The sequence below is a fragment of the Notolabrus celidotus genome, chromosome 13, assembly GCF_009762535.1.
Source record: "Notolabrus celidotus isolate fNotCel1 chromosome 13, fNotCel1.pri, whole genome shotgun sequence".
Lineage (NCBI taxonomy): Eukaryota > Metazoa > Chordata > Actinopteri > Labriformes > Labridae > Notolabrus > Notolabrus celidotus.
The window spans coordinates 20477447-20489325 of NC_048284.1; the positions used below are offsets into that span (position 1 = coordinate 20477447).

Consider the following 11879-nt stretch of genomic DNA (forward strand, 5'->3'; position numbering starts at 1 on the left):
TTGAGGATTCAGAAACTATTATTATAACCATTATTATTTGAATCATTGCTTAAACATATATTTATCTTATTTAATTATTTATTTATCTATTTATTTCTTGTATTCGCTGATCTTGTTAATGCTGCCTTATTTTTTTACTTTTCTTTCCACTATGACTTATTTTATCAATTTTACTGTATTGATTTGATTTGATTTTAAGTATTTTATTTATAACCATGCCTTTTATAATTTTACCATTGCTGTTGTTTTCTGTCTCTCTGTCATCCTGTGAAGCACTTTGGGCTGCATGTTTTTCTGTATGAAAGGTGCTATATAAATAAAGTTGAGTTGAGATCTACAGCTGCACTGTAACATTTGAATATGGTTTAACATTAGTGTTGTAAGTGATCAAAATGGAGCTTTTATCCAAAAATAACAGCATCTGTGATCTCAACATATATGATATAAAGACAACATGTATACAGCCAAAAAAAGGGCCTCACCACTAGCAGGACAAGACCACTTACTCAAGGATCATCAGGCCCATAATCCTTTAAACTTTCACAGTAAGCTCTGCATCTGCACTGAGGTAGTGGTGATACCAAAGTATCATAAACTCAATAAAACAACAATAATGTGTTTCAGAAGAAGATCCTGACATGACAGCAGTGTGTTGTTGTCTTACCTTGGAGCTGTCCACTCCTCTTCGGGCTCCTCTGAGACCCTGTAAGTGGTCTGAGTGATAGTTCTGTCAGAGAGCAGCAGTCATGAAAGGAGGACTCTTCTGTCTGTTTCACACTCGGAACACACAAACATGCAGAGTAACAGCCCCTCGTGCACCACAACGCGTGTTTTCTGCGCTTCTTTTACTTTGTTTCGTCCACACACGAACTTGTTCGACGCTGCCACTGGGTCCTTGTTGCTTCTTTACCTTCTTTTTTTTCCTCACCAAAAGCCCTCTTCCACAGAGGAAGATGAAAAGTATTTCCCTCTCTTCCACGAGCTTTTCCTGTTGGCTTGTTGAAGGGAAACTTCAGAGCCTTTCGCATCGAGTCGTGCAGTAAGATTCAGTCCCAGTGAGACGTCGGGAGAGTTTCTTTAGGTTTCTGTTGTCATGTGTACTGGGTGCGCTCGTAGTAAAGCGCTGTCTGACTGTTTGAAGCCGGAAGCGACCACATACCCTGCATCTCCCTCTCTCTCTCTCTCTCTCTCTCTCTCTCTCTCTCTCTCTCTCTCTCTCTCTCTCTCTCTCTCTCTCTCTCTCTCTCTCTCTCTCTCACTCTCTCACTCTCTCTTTGACTGGAGAGATAAAAACACTCAAAAGAGGTCCGCGTGCCCGAATTTAGCTGCCAATTTGAACATGCACGCGCAGTGCAGCGGGGGAAGCCCTCAGATGAACATGAAACACGCGTGCAAGAGCGCGTGAGTAGGAGTAAATACAACTTATAGACAACACTAATGGAGGTTGTAAATTAAAGTAGAATGGAACCTTAATATTTTAATTACAATGATACACTATGAATTATTATATTGTGTAGTGTTGTCAGTGGTGGACAGTAACAGAGTAAATTTACTTGAGTACTGTACTTAAGTACATTTTTTGAGTATCTGTATTATTTTTTGGAGAAACTTATGACTTTACTCCATTACATTCAGAAGACAATTATTGTACTTTTTACTCCACTACATTTCTATCATTGCTTTACTTACTCACTACTTTTGCTTTGAAGTCAGCTCATGAATTTCCTTCTTCTTTCTGAAATCTGATCCCACGGTTGAACATGGAGCAAACAGAAAGCAAATTTCACTCAGATTAGGCAGTACATGTAGAGTTGGTAATGATGGCTATAATTCTCCACCTGAGCACCCATGTACATATCTTCAGCCTGTGTTAGAGGTTTTTGAAATGAAGAATGATACGTATCGTTTGAAATGTTCTCCTTGTTTGCCCAAACAAACAAAAATTCACTGTCCAACCTGAGAAAGCGTGTTGAGCTACGTAACATTTGTTTCATTCCAGCTGAACATTTCAATCTAAGTTGTCTGTGCTTGGAGTAACTTAGTTGCTGTTTTTAGTCCATGGTATAGTTTTTACAGATTTCAAGTAATGGTTTCTAGATAAACATAATATAACAGAATATACTCCTATATATTCTTGACTGCACTCATACCTTGTGAAAATACAATGTTTTAAGATTTTTTAAGAAGTACTTTGAATACTTAAGTATTTTTTAAAAGCAAGTACTTCAGTACTTTAACTTAAAATAATAATCTGACAGAGCAACTTTCACTTGTATTGGAGTAATATTTGACCTGCAGGATCTATACTTTGACTTAAGTAATGAAGACGTGTACTTTGTCCACCACTGAGTGTTGTTAGCTGTGTTATTAATTGCATGATGGTGAATTAATACCAATAACTAATGAGTAAATAATCATAACATTTACAGTCTTGCATTCACAGCATTAAACAGACCATTACAGTTCAAATGTATGTGATGAAAGTATTGTACCAGTGTTACTGTGATAAATTATTTTATATGTAAGAACACAAAGCTAATGTTTACCATTTAATGTAACCTACCTAGAATTAAGAAAACAAAAATTACTACAATGATAGTTTGTAAAGTACAAAGTATAATTTTTCTAATGAAATTTAAAGAATGAGAATAAAGTAGCGTATAGCCTCAATTTGTGTTCGGGTAGAGCATAACAATGCTATTTAAGAAAATGTTCTCCCCACAGCTACCAGAATAGAAGAATATGACAAGAAATGGTTTGCACATTTCACAGTCTGCCATCATTAAGAGTACACTAAATGTTGCAGCACTTTTGTTCTCCACCTAGCTAAAGTGAAAAACTGTTCATTGTTCACTTCATAGAAAGTAGTCTGTATCATCAGACAGATAAAGAGTGATCAAATAATGAGGACTCAAAAATACCTGTTTGGCTCTGCCCAACAGGTATTTTTGATTACTTCAACTAATTAGACTCTAATTAGGGTGGAGCTATTCTGTGACTCACCATATTCACCAGCAGCAGTGATTACAGAGTTAATTATATGGCTTTGGGGTTACAGACAGCTAACAGCAGACTGAGTGAGCTGTCAATCAAAAACAAGCTGTACAGCCTAGACTGTCTTCAGAAGAGGTGCAATCAGACACCATAATGGGAAACACCTGTGACAAAAGGTGCTGCTGCATATATGTCCTAAAGAGTCCCTGTCTGATAGTCAGGTCCTATGTTCAGAATACTTTTTTAATACTGTGATCATTTAACTCAGGTTAGGGTTATTATGTGCATATATAAACCACTAAACAAGAATCTGTTAAAGGAAAAAAGTAGTCTGTTTTTAATTTGTAATTTATTATTTTTATTCATTATTTTTTGCATTACTTATGATTCACTGCAGGAAAAAATGGTTGAATTCAAAAGGCAAGACTACAATGATGTTGTTTTACCAACAACTGTTACATGTTCCCAAAAATATTAATGAACATTCAAGATTCAAGATTCAAGAAAACTTTATTGCCAAGTGAGCACATTCACACAAGGAATTTGACGTGGTGAATGGAACACCGGTACTTAACAACAAGACAGTAAGGGAAATAAATATATAAACCTAAACACGAATCCAAAAATTCTAAATAAAAATAAAAATACTATCTGTACAAAGAAAGGTAAAGAAGTACGTTTAAATGCATTTACCATGCATTCATGATCACATAACGTGATGATTTGTATTATCCTCCAAGTTTGTCATGACTAAATTTACATGAACTCTGTGTTTGCACCTGGATTCAGTTATTACAGTTGCTCTATGCACACTAAGTTATAAAAATACAACAATAAGCTATGTAGAAAATAAATACATGGTTGAAGTCCCCAGAGATCAGGAAGAGGACACTCTGGTGGTCTGTCTGGAGTCTGGCTATGGCAGCGTTGAGAATGTTGGACGTCGTAGCCGGGTTGGCAGAGGGAGGATGTAAACAGCTACCAGTATGACATGTGTACCACACGGACTGTGATATTAATCCAGGGTGAGATGTGTTTCCTCAGCTCTCTTGGTATGAATTACACAAAATTCCTCACATTTTTCCAGGACTGCTTCATTGAGTCTGTGTGACGGTGTACTGAATAACAAAGAAGAGCACATCTAGTGAGGACTTGGGGGGCTATTTTCAAACACAAATTATTTCAGATATTTATGATCAAGTATGATAATCTGCGTTATTTAGGTCCTTTATCCCTGTATTCTATTTTCAGGATTATCTCACTTCATGTCCAGTAACATTGGCGCTTTGGAAGGTGTTTTGCTCTTTACTGTTACAGATTAAGGTGAGACTGATGCTGCCCTCTAGTGGTCCCTTGGGGCTGTGCATCACATGCAGTGAGGCATCAGCACCACAGTAGGGCTGTTTGGGAGTTTGATGGCGTTTTAAAGTTAAATGGCAACGTAGATTGAAAATTATAAATGTATATCTTTATATATATTTATTTTTTATACTTTATTGTGTCAATATTATATATACATGATATACATTTCTTACAAGTTCGAACCTTTTTGACACAACACTTTGACATTTTGTGACCCTCCGCCCATACAAAATTGAGAACTATATTATATACAAAAAATAAAATTTAAATAAAATTTAAAAAAAAAAGAAGATAATAATAATAATCATTTAAAAATAAAATAGAAAAGAAGGTTATATAAAGATAACCAAAACTAAAATTTGGAAATACATAAATTCATATATAAATAACCCAAAAGAATAATATATATATATATATATATATATACAATGTATGAAAATGATAAATGTATATTAGTAAATAGTACAACATAAAACTCAGGCCATGTTAACTCTGACTCCAAAAGATTCAATTGATATTGTTACAGCTATATGTTTGTTGTTCCTTGTTTTCTCTGTCTACAGGTGTATACACTGTTTTCTCCATGACAAACTGGAGGAATAATTATATTATTTGAGTGAAGATAGCAATAGCAATAGCAATTTTATTTATAAAGCACATTTCATTACACGTAAGTTCAGTGTACTTTACATGGAGAATTAAAAAACATTTAAAAAAAATTCCAAATAGAATAAATAAAAACAGAAAAACAATAGATACAGCCAACATACATCAGACAAAGCAATCAAACAAACAGCCATTCTCGCTGTATGTGCATCCAGTCACAACAGTCATTATATCATTCATACTCTTGAGAAAATAAATGTGTTTTGAGTCTTTTTTAAAAGTGGAGACAGTTGTTATGGACCTGAGGTCAGCAGGCAGTTTGTTCCAAAAAGATGGACCATAGTAACGTAAGGCCCCTTCACTGGACCTTGATTTGACTCTGATTACATTTAAAAGACTTCCATCTGCTGACCTAAGGATCCGGGTCGGGTTATACACTGTGAGCAAGTCAGAAATGTCCTGGGGAGCTGAACCATTGAGTACTTTATGGACTAATAATACGATTTTGAAAGGGATTCTATATTGAGCCAATGAAGTGTTTTGAGAACCGGGGTGATATGGTTATATTTTCTTGTACGTGTCAGGATTCTAGCTGCTGTGTTCTGGATGAGTTGGAGCCATCCTATGGAGTGTTTGGATAGACCTGTGTACAGTGCGTAGCAATAATCTAACTGCGTTGATATGAATGAGTGGACTAATTTCTTTGCATCGTTTTGGGATGTGAATGATCAAATTTGGAGATGAAGGGATTATTTAGATTATATTATTTAGCTTATTTTCTTATAAGTGAAGATTGTATGAAACCTGTCTGTTATGATGCATTCAAGTAACATTAAACAGTGACTGTCTGTACTTGTAAACATGTTAACATGGTCCAGCATTTGGAAGGTATACACTGAGTAGAGTGCCACTTTACTGTCAGTCAATGTTGGCTCAACTGCATTTTTCCCACGCTAACTGAAATAAACACATCCGCCTTTGTCGGTTTTCTTGTTTAAGTTAAATTAACTCAAGACACAACAAATACTTTTAACTCTATGCACACATACCAGTTTTTGTATTTCCTTACGTGAACATCCTCATCACCAAAACCCCCGCCTTTCACCTTGAATCAAACGGAAACCCTTGGAGTGCAGGGGTGGGGATGACTGAAGAACAAGTTTCAGATCAAACATTTTTTATCACCTGTGTTTGTTTAGTGGCATGGATCAGGTAGAAGTGCCACCCATGGGTGCAACACCACTGCTCCTCCCTTCATACGCTGCCTTCTTTATCTTTGCATCTTTGTCGGCCTGTCGCTTGTTCCTTCTTCATGTTCTTTTTCTTTCCTTCCTCTTCTCGTTAGCTGACACCTGATCCTGCAGTTTAGAGTTACCTCACACACAAAGACGAGCTTAAGCAAGAGAGAGATGGAGAGGGAGAGAGAGATAGAGATAGATAGAGAGAGAGAGAGAGCTTGGGGCTGACAACATAAAACAAACAGGTGTGAAGTATTTACTTGGTGTCTGAGTATTTGCTCAGAACATATGAGCGTACATTAGAGAGGGGGAGGGAAGAAGAGTCATTCAAGGAAATACTCTGTCCAGCCCAGCAGCTCGTTTTATTTTCAGGTAAATTACGGTTTCTTTCCGTGCAGTATGTGTCTGCATTATGTTGTATTTTCATGTTTTCTATGCATGTGTTTGAGATACTTTTAAACACTACATTTCTTCAGGCTAGGAGTGTACAACTGTGCATGTGTTTGAATGCACACTGTAGGCAACACTGCAATGTGTTAATTGTACCATGTCATATCACATATACTGCCTGTGTACATAGGATTATACTTAATAACATTAGATTTTCACTGTTGTTTACAGGAGAAAATACCAGGAAATATAGCACGCCTCCTCCCTTGCTGTCCACATTAGGTGGTTGATCGTACTGTGATCACTGAGGTATGTGGTTTAGGTTTCAGTTTATAACTGTTACACCATCAACCACAAGTCTGTTTCCTTCGACTTTTTTTGGCTCACCCATATTTAAACCTCTATCAAGTGGACCAACTGATGTGCAGTGAGAATGTTGCAGATTTTATCTGTAGGGCAGTTGTTTAATTCAGGGGTTCCCAAACTTTTCAGCCCTAAAAGATATAGATGCATAAGACTTGTGACCCCCACTGTCCCTGGACGTGGTTAAATGTTGCTTCATGCTGCAGAAAATAAGCCATGGAGCTGCGTTTCTTTTGCTGTTATGGAATAACTTGCTGCTACTGATGCTTTTGATTATTAACTGTTCATTAGTCAACTAACCCTAGTCTAAAAAACTAATGGAATTATTTTTATTTGCAAGGTTTAATTTGAAATGTAACTACTATTTTCTGTCAATATTTATTTTTACAATTATGGGTAAAATAGTTTAGATTTTAATCATTTTAATAATTTTAGATTACTAAAAAAAATAAACACATTCTGACATCTCGTTAACCCCCATTAGTGTCTTGCGACCACGCAGGGGGTCAATACCCACACTTTGGGAACCCCTGGTGAAAGGTGCCGCAGAGACTAAATGGGTCGTGCTTGTGACGCGTCTTGTCGTAAATCAAAATCAAAGTCCAAGGAAAGTTTTCCATTTGTTAACAAAACACTCAAAATAAATCAACACCAAAAAAAATCGAAATAAACAATGATTGTGACAATGACGGTGGCGGTCAACAAAAAATATTCAAGCCCACTCACCCTCTTATACCTCCCGCCATCCAACTGAACAGGTACTTAAAAGGTAAACCACACCCATGAACCCAAAACCGGAAATGAAGTAAGCAATAAAAAAAGGAAATAATTACGATTAACGAATAAGACAGAAAATCAACATTATGGCCCCTACACCTGGTTTATGTGATGTCAGCTGATGTCTTTAAAGAGCATGTGGGCTGTTTCCGAAACAGCCTGCTACATACTACTTACTAATGTAGTAGGAAAGTTAGGAAGTGGTTTATATGTAATTTGATAACTTTCACAGCACCAAAAAACAGATTTCCTCCTGTCAAGAAAGAAGGAAAAAGAAAAAGTGTAACGAGCGCTGTGCATTGTGGGAAACAGGACGCGAGGCAGACTGGTCCGATGCATACTGTGAAAATTTCCCGAATCAGTAGACATCCGGGGAGTTTTGGCATACTGCTGATTTTGCTCTTTTTCACTTACCACTTACTACATACTGAATTCTGGCCAAATCAGTATACTGCTAGTATAGTAGGCGGTTTCGGAAACAGCCGTGGACTCTTTGATGGTCATTCTGTCATGAATTTTTTTAATTGTTGCATCTGGAGCTAAACGATGTTTGCAAGGGAGCTAAATATCTTTAATTGAAACTGTCATAGTTTTTGGCCACAGTCAGAATAAAAACATGAAAAAAATAACATATGAAATGATGAGATAAAAATCCTACTGCAATATTTTTTCCTCCAAAATAATACAGACAACAAAAAGAGCGTTGAATATTTATGAAATCAAAATTTAAAAAATGAAGTGAATCAGGTTTAAAAGGGGAAAAGGTGCTTAAAAATAAAGAGCATAAGTCTGATCAGTTAAGTAACACAAGTAAGCTTAGAGGTGAAGTAATGCTGTTATAGTTACAGTAGTGTTTGGAGTCATCAAGCTCAAAACAAGCTTTCTTGGTCACAGTTTTTCCCACCTGTGTACAGGGTTGATCAGGTCAGAAGGATAGATTTCAGCCTGAAGCATGACTGAGCGATAACTGACCAAGAGCACACAGTTGGCTGGGCGTTGCTTGGTCCAGTGGGCAGTGTTTTTTTCTGTCCAGATGGCTGTGTGAGGGTAATTCCCCTCAGAAGGGCTCTCCTCTAATCCTCCAGAGAATCTGCACTGGCTTGATCTCGTGCATGCATGGGAACCCAACGGCTCGCCTACTGTAGCTCCCTGACTGTACGACTGTGATTCTGCCAAGCCTGTTGGCTTATTGACACTGGCACAATCTGCTGGGAGACAGAGAAGGACACTGTGAGCTGAGTTTATTTCAGCACAGGGAGCTGAAATAAGAGTGAGGAAAAGAGACAAGAGGAGCGAAGTTTCTGAAGAGCAGAGTAAGAAGTGGAGAGAAGAAAGAGAGATAGTGAGAGCTTTCATCGGGTCAGGCTGATTAGAAGAGGAGTCAATACTTATGACTGTCTTGATCTCAGTGTGGAAAGTATTTGTGCAGTATGGGACCTTTGAAAATCAGGTAAACTTTTTTTGACTTGTGTGCCTTTTGTGTGTTTTAAGACATCTTAAAAAGTATGCAGAAGTATCTAAATGTGTTTGTCTTTAACAAGACCTTACCAGTGTCAAAATGTTATAAATTGTGCAAAGGATGCTTGCATTTTTATGCTACAAATTAACGTACATCAATCTTCTTTTTTTTTGTGTTTCATTTTTAAAAAGGTCATCATTGAGTTGTCTTTCTATACCATTTTTATCATTAAGTAGATGTTTTTTCCCTCCATACATCCTGTATTGTTCCAGTTATGATCCAAACTGGGGCTGGTAAAAGCCAAGCTATCCTCCTCTGTGTGTTGCATTCAGGGGCCTGTCCAATTTTAAGCACTAGTGAGACAAAAACAGTCCAACACTTTAGGACACAAAGCAGAGTTGCTTTAATTCGCTTAGCTCTGTATTATTAAGAGTGATTCGATGTTCTGGTGTGGGTGTTTCCTTTCACTCTCCTAATATGAGGAAGTTATGTCAATAAAAAGAGAGCGATGAGTCTGTTTGCTGTCACGCCAGAGAGGAGATCTGCTCAGTGTTGTTTTTTTCCCCACCAGGAATCAGCTGTGTCACGTATAGCCTGACTCTGAGCCTTGTGAAGTGAACATGCAACTGTGAATCACCAGAGAGTCAAATCTTGAGCTTTGTTATGTAAATTTATGACATTCAGTCTCACTTTGATGGCACTTAAAACTGATTTTCTGCTGAGTCTGAGGAATCCAACTGTTGCAGAACAAGCTAATATCAGCTCATGTTAGGATTGTTTTGCTGGTTACAAAACATACTGAAGCTAAATCTGAAGTGTCTTTATGATGGCTTAAACTTCTGGCTAGGTGTCAGGCAAATTAATCAGCTGCATGCTGTTGAAACAGCCATTTCTAAGACATTTTCCAATGCAAAAATTAAGTTAAGTTAAGATTAAGCAGAATATGTGCAGGTCAAAATCAGCAAAGGGATACATAGTATTGCTCTGTCCACAAGGGGTGCCAAAACTTGAACAAACAGAAAGTTCCTCTTCCCAGGAGCTTGAAATAAACATTTGAATGCAATATATTGTATCTGATTTTCTCTTCTGATCTTGATTTCTCTCTGTTTGTGTTCATACTCCATTGGCTCACTCCGCTGGATCCATGCTGTTCTGCTAATGGTGAGTATATTAAAATAAGCCCATATTGTTGGTTCGTCACACATTTAACTTCCTCATATAATGCGTATTGTTCTTCTAAACTTTGATGGTTTTATTGTGGGGTTGTTTACTCCTCCACTTTCTTAAATGTCAAATCTCCACGCTGCTGTACACTATAAGCCAATTACTTGAGCTTCTCTAATCTGGGTGTGGGTGTTTGTGTGTGTGTGTGTGTGTTTGTGTGTATGTATGTGTATGCGGTGGAAATAGTAATGCTTTTTGTTATGCAATGACCTGTATGTCCTTTGAGTGTATGTGAATGAGAATGGTTAAAGAGAAAGAACATGTGTTCTTGTGCAGGGGTTCCCAAACTTTTCATCCTGCGACCCCCAAATTATAGTTGCCAAAGACTCACAACCCCCACTGTCCCTGAAAGGTATTTAATGAGGCTTCATTTAGCTGGTCTGCAGAAAATTTGCCAACCTATATGAGCATGTGGCTGTGTTTCCTGTGCCGTTATGAATTAACCTACTGCTACTGATGCTTTTGATAATTAACTGTTCACTAACCCTGAACTTAGGAGTCATCTGGCAAAAAGAAAGACAGAAAACTCATTACATTTTCTATTTTCAAGGTTTTATTTCAAGTTTAGTGTCTATTTTTGTTGATATTTTACTATAATGGGTAGAATGTACTATTTTTTGAATAACTTTTGTCATTCAACTTTTTTATTGCATTTTTTGTGCTTTTCTTTGTTCACCACAAGTTAACAAATTATATATAAGTAACGAAACAACCAACAAAGAGAAAAAAAGAAACCAAAAAACAAAAAATACAATATTAATAATAATAATAATAATAATAATAATAATAATAATAATAATAATAATAAAGAAATAATAAAACAGTTAAAGCAAAAAGAAAGATATTAATAATTTAAAAAAAAAAAAAAAAAAAAAAAAAAAAAAAAAAAAAAATAATAATAATAATAATAATAATAATAATAATAATAATACATACGTACATATTTATAGATAATGTTTAAAAAAACATTCTGGAAGACACCTCACAACCCCCCATTTCTGTCTCGCAACCACCCAGGGGGTCCCGCTATGGTCCCAACCCACACTTTGGGAACCCCTGTTCTTGTGAATGTGGAAAAATACATTCAAACAATAATTAAAAAGTCCATCATTATAAAACTTAAGTTGTATTTTTTTTTTTAAGTTAAATTATTATTATTTAAAAAAAAAAGATGGTAAATATCTGTTTAGGCCCTCTTGGTCCCTAAATACCAATTTGAGCAATAACATGCTCTAGATAAAAATTTGGAGGGGAAACAGTGAACCTCACCATCAAGACACTGCAGTGACACTCACCGTCCTCTAGAGGGAGCTAACTCGCCACCCTTGCAGTGCCACATCTGCATCGCCCGTCCCTCCAAAACAGATGGACAGCTCAGCCGACCAATGACAGCTCGTTATCTCATACAGTATTCCCTCTGAGCCAATCAGAAGCAACAGAAAGATGTTTCGCACTGTAATGGGCGG

General features: G+C 36.8%; 1 protein-coding gene across 2 annotated transcripts in view; it reads right to left on the reverse strand.

Annotated features, from left to right (window-relative positions):
• itpkb (inositol-trisphosphate 3-kinase B) overlaps window positions 1-1198 on the reverse strand; it is a 34672-nt gene extending 33474 nt beyond the window's left edge. Inside the window, exon 1 of one of the 2 annotated variants that reach the window (XM_034700030.1) lies at window positions 665-1198. The gene's annotated coding sequence lies outside the window, so the exon portion shown is untranslated. The remainder of the gene's footprint in view (window positions 1-664) is intronic. The other variant, XM_034700031.1, reaches the window with a different exon arrangement.
• Window positions 1199-11879: the final 10681 nt, after the last annotated feature.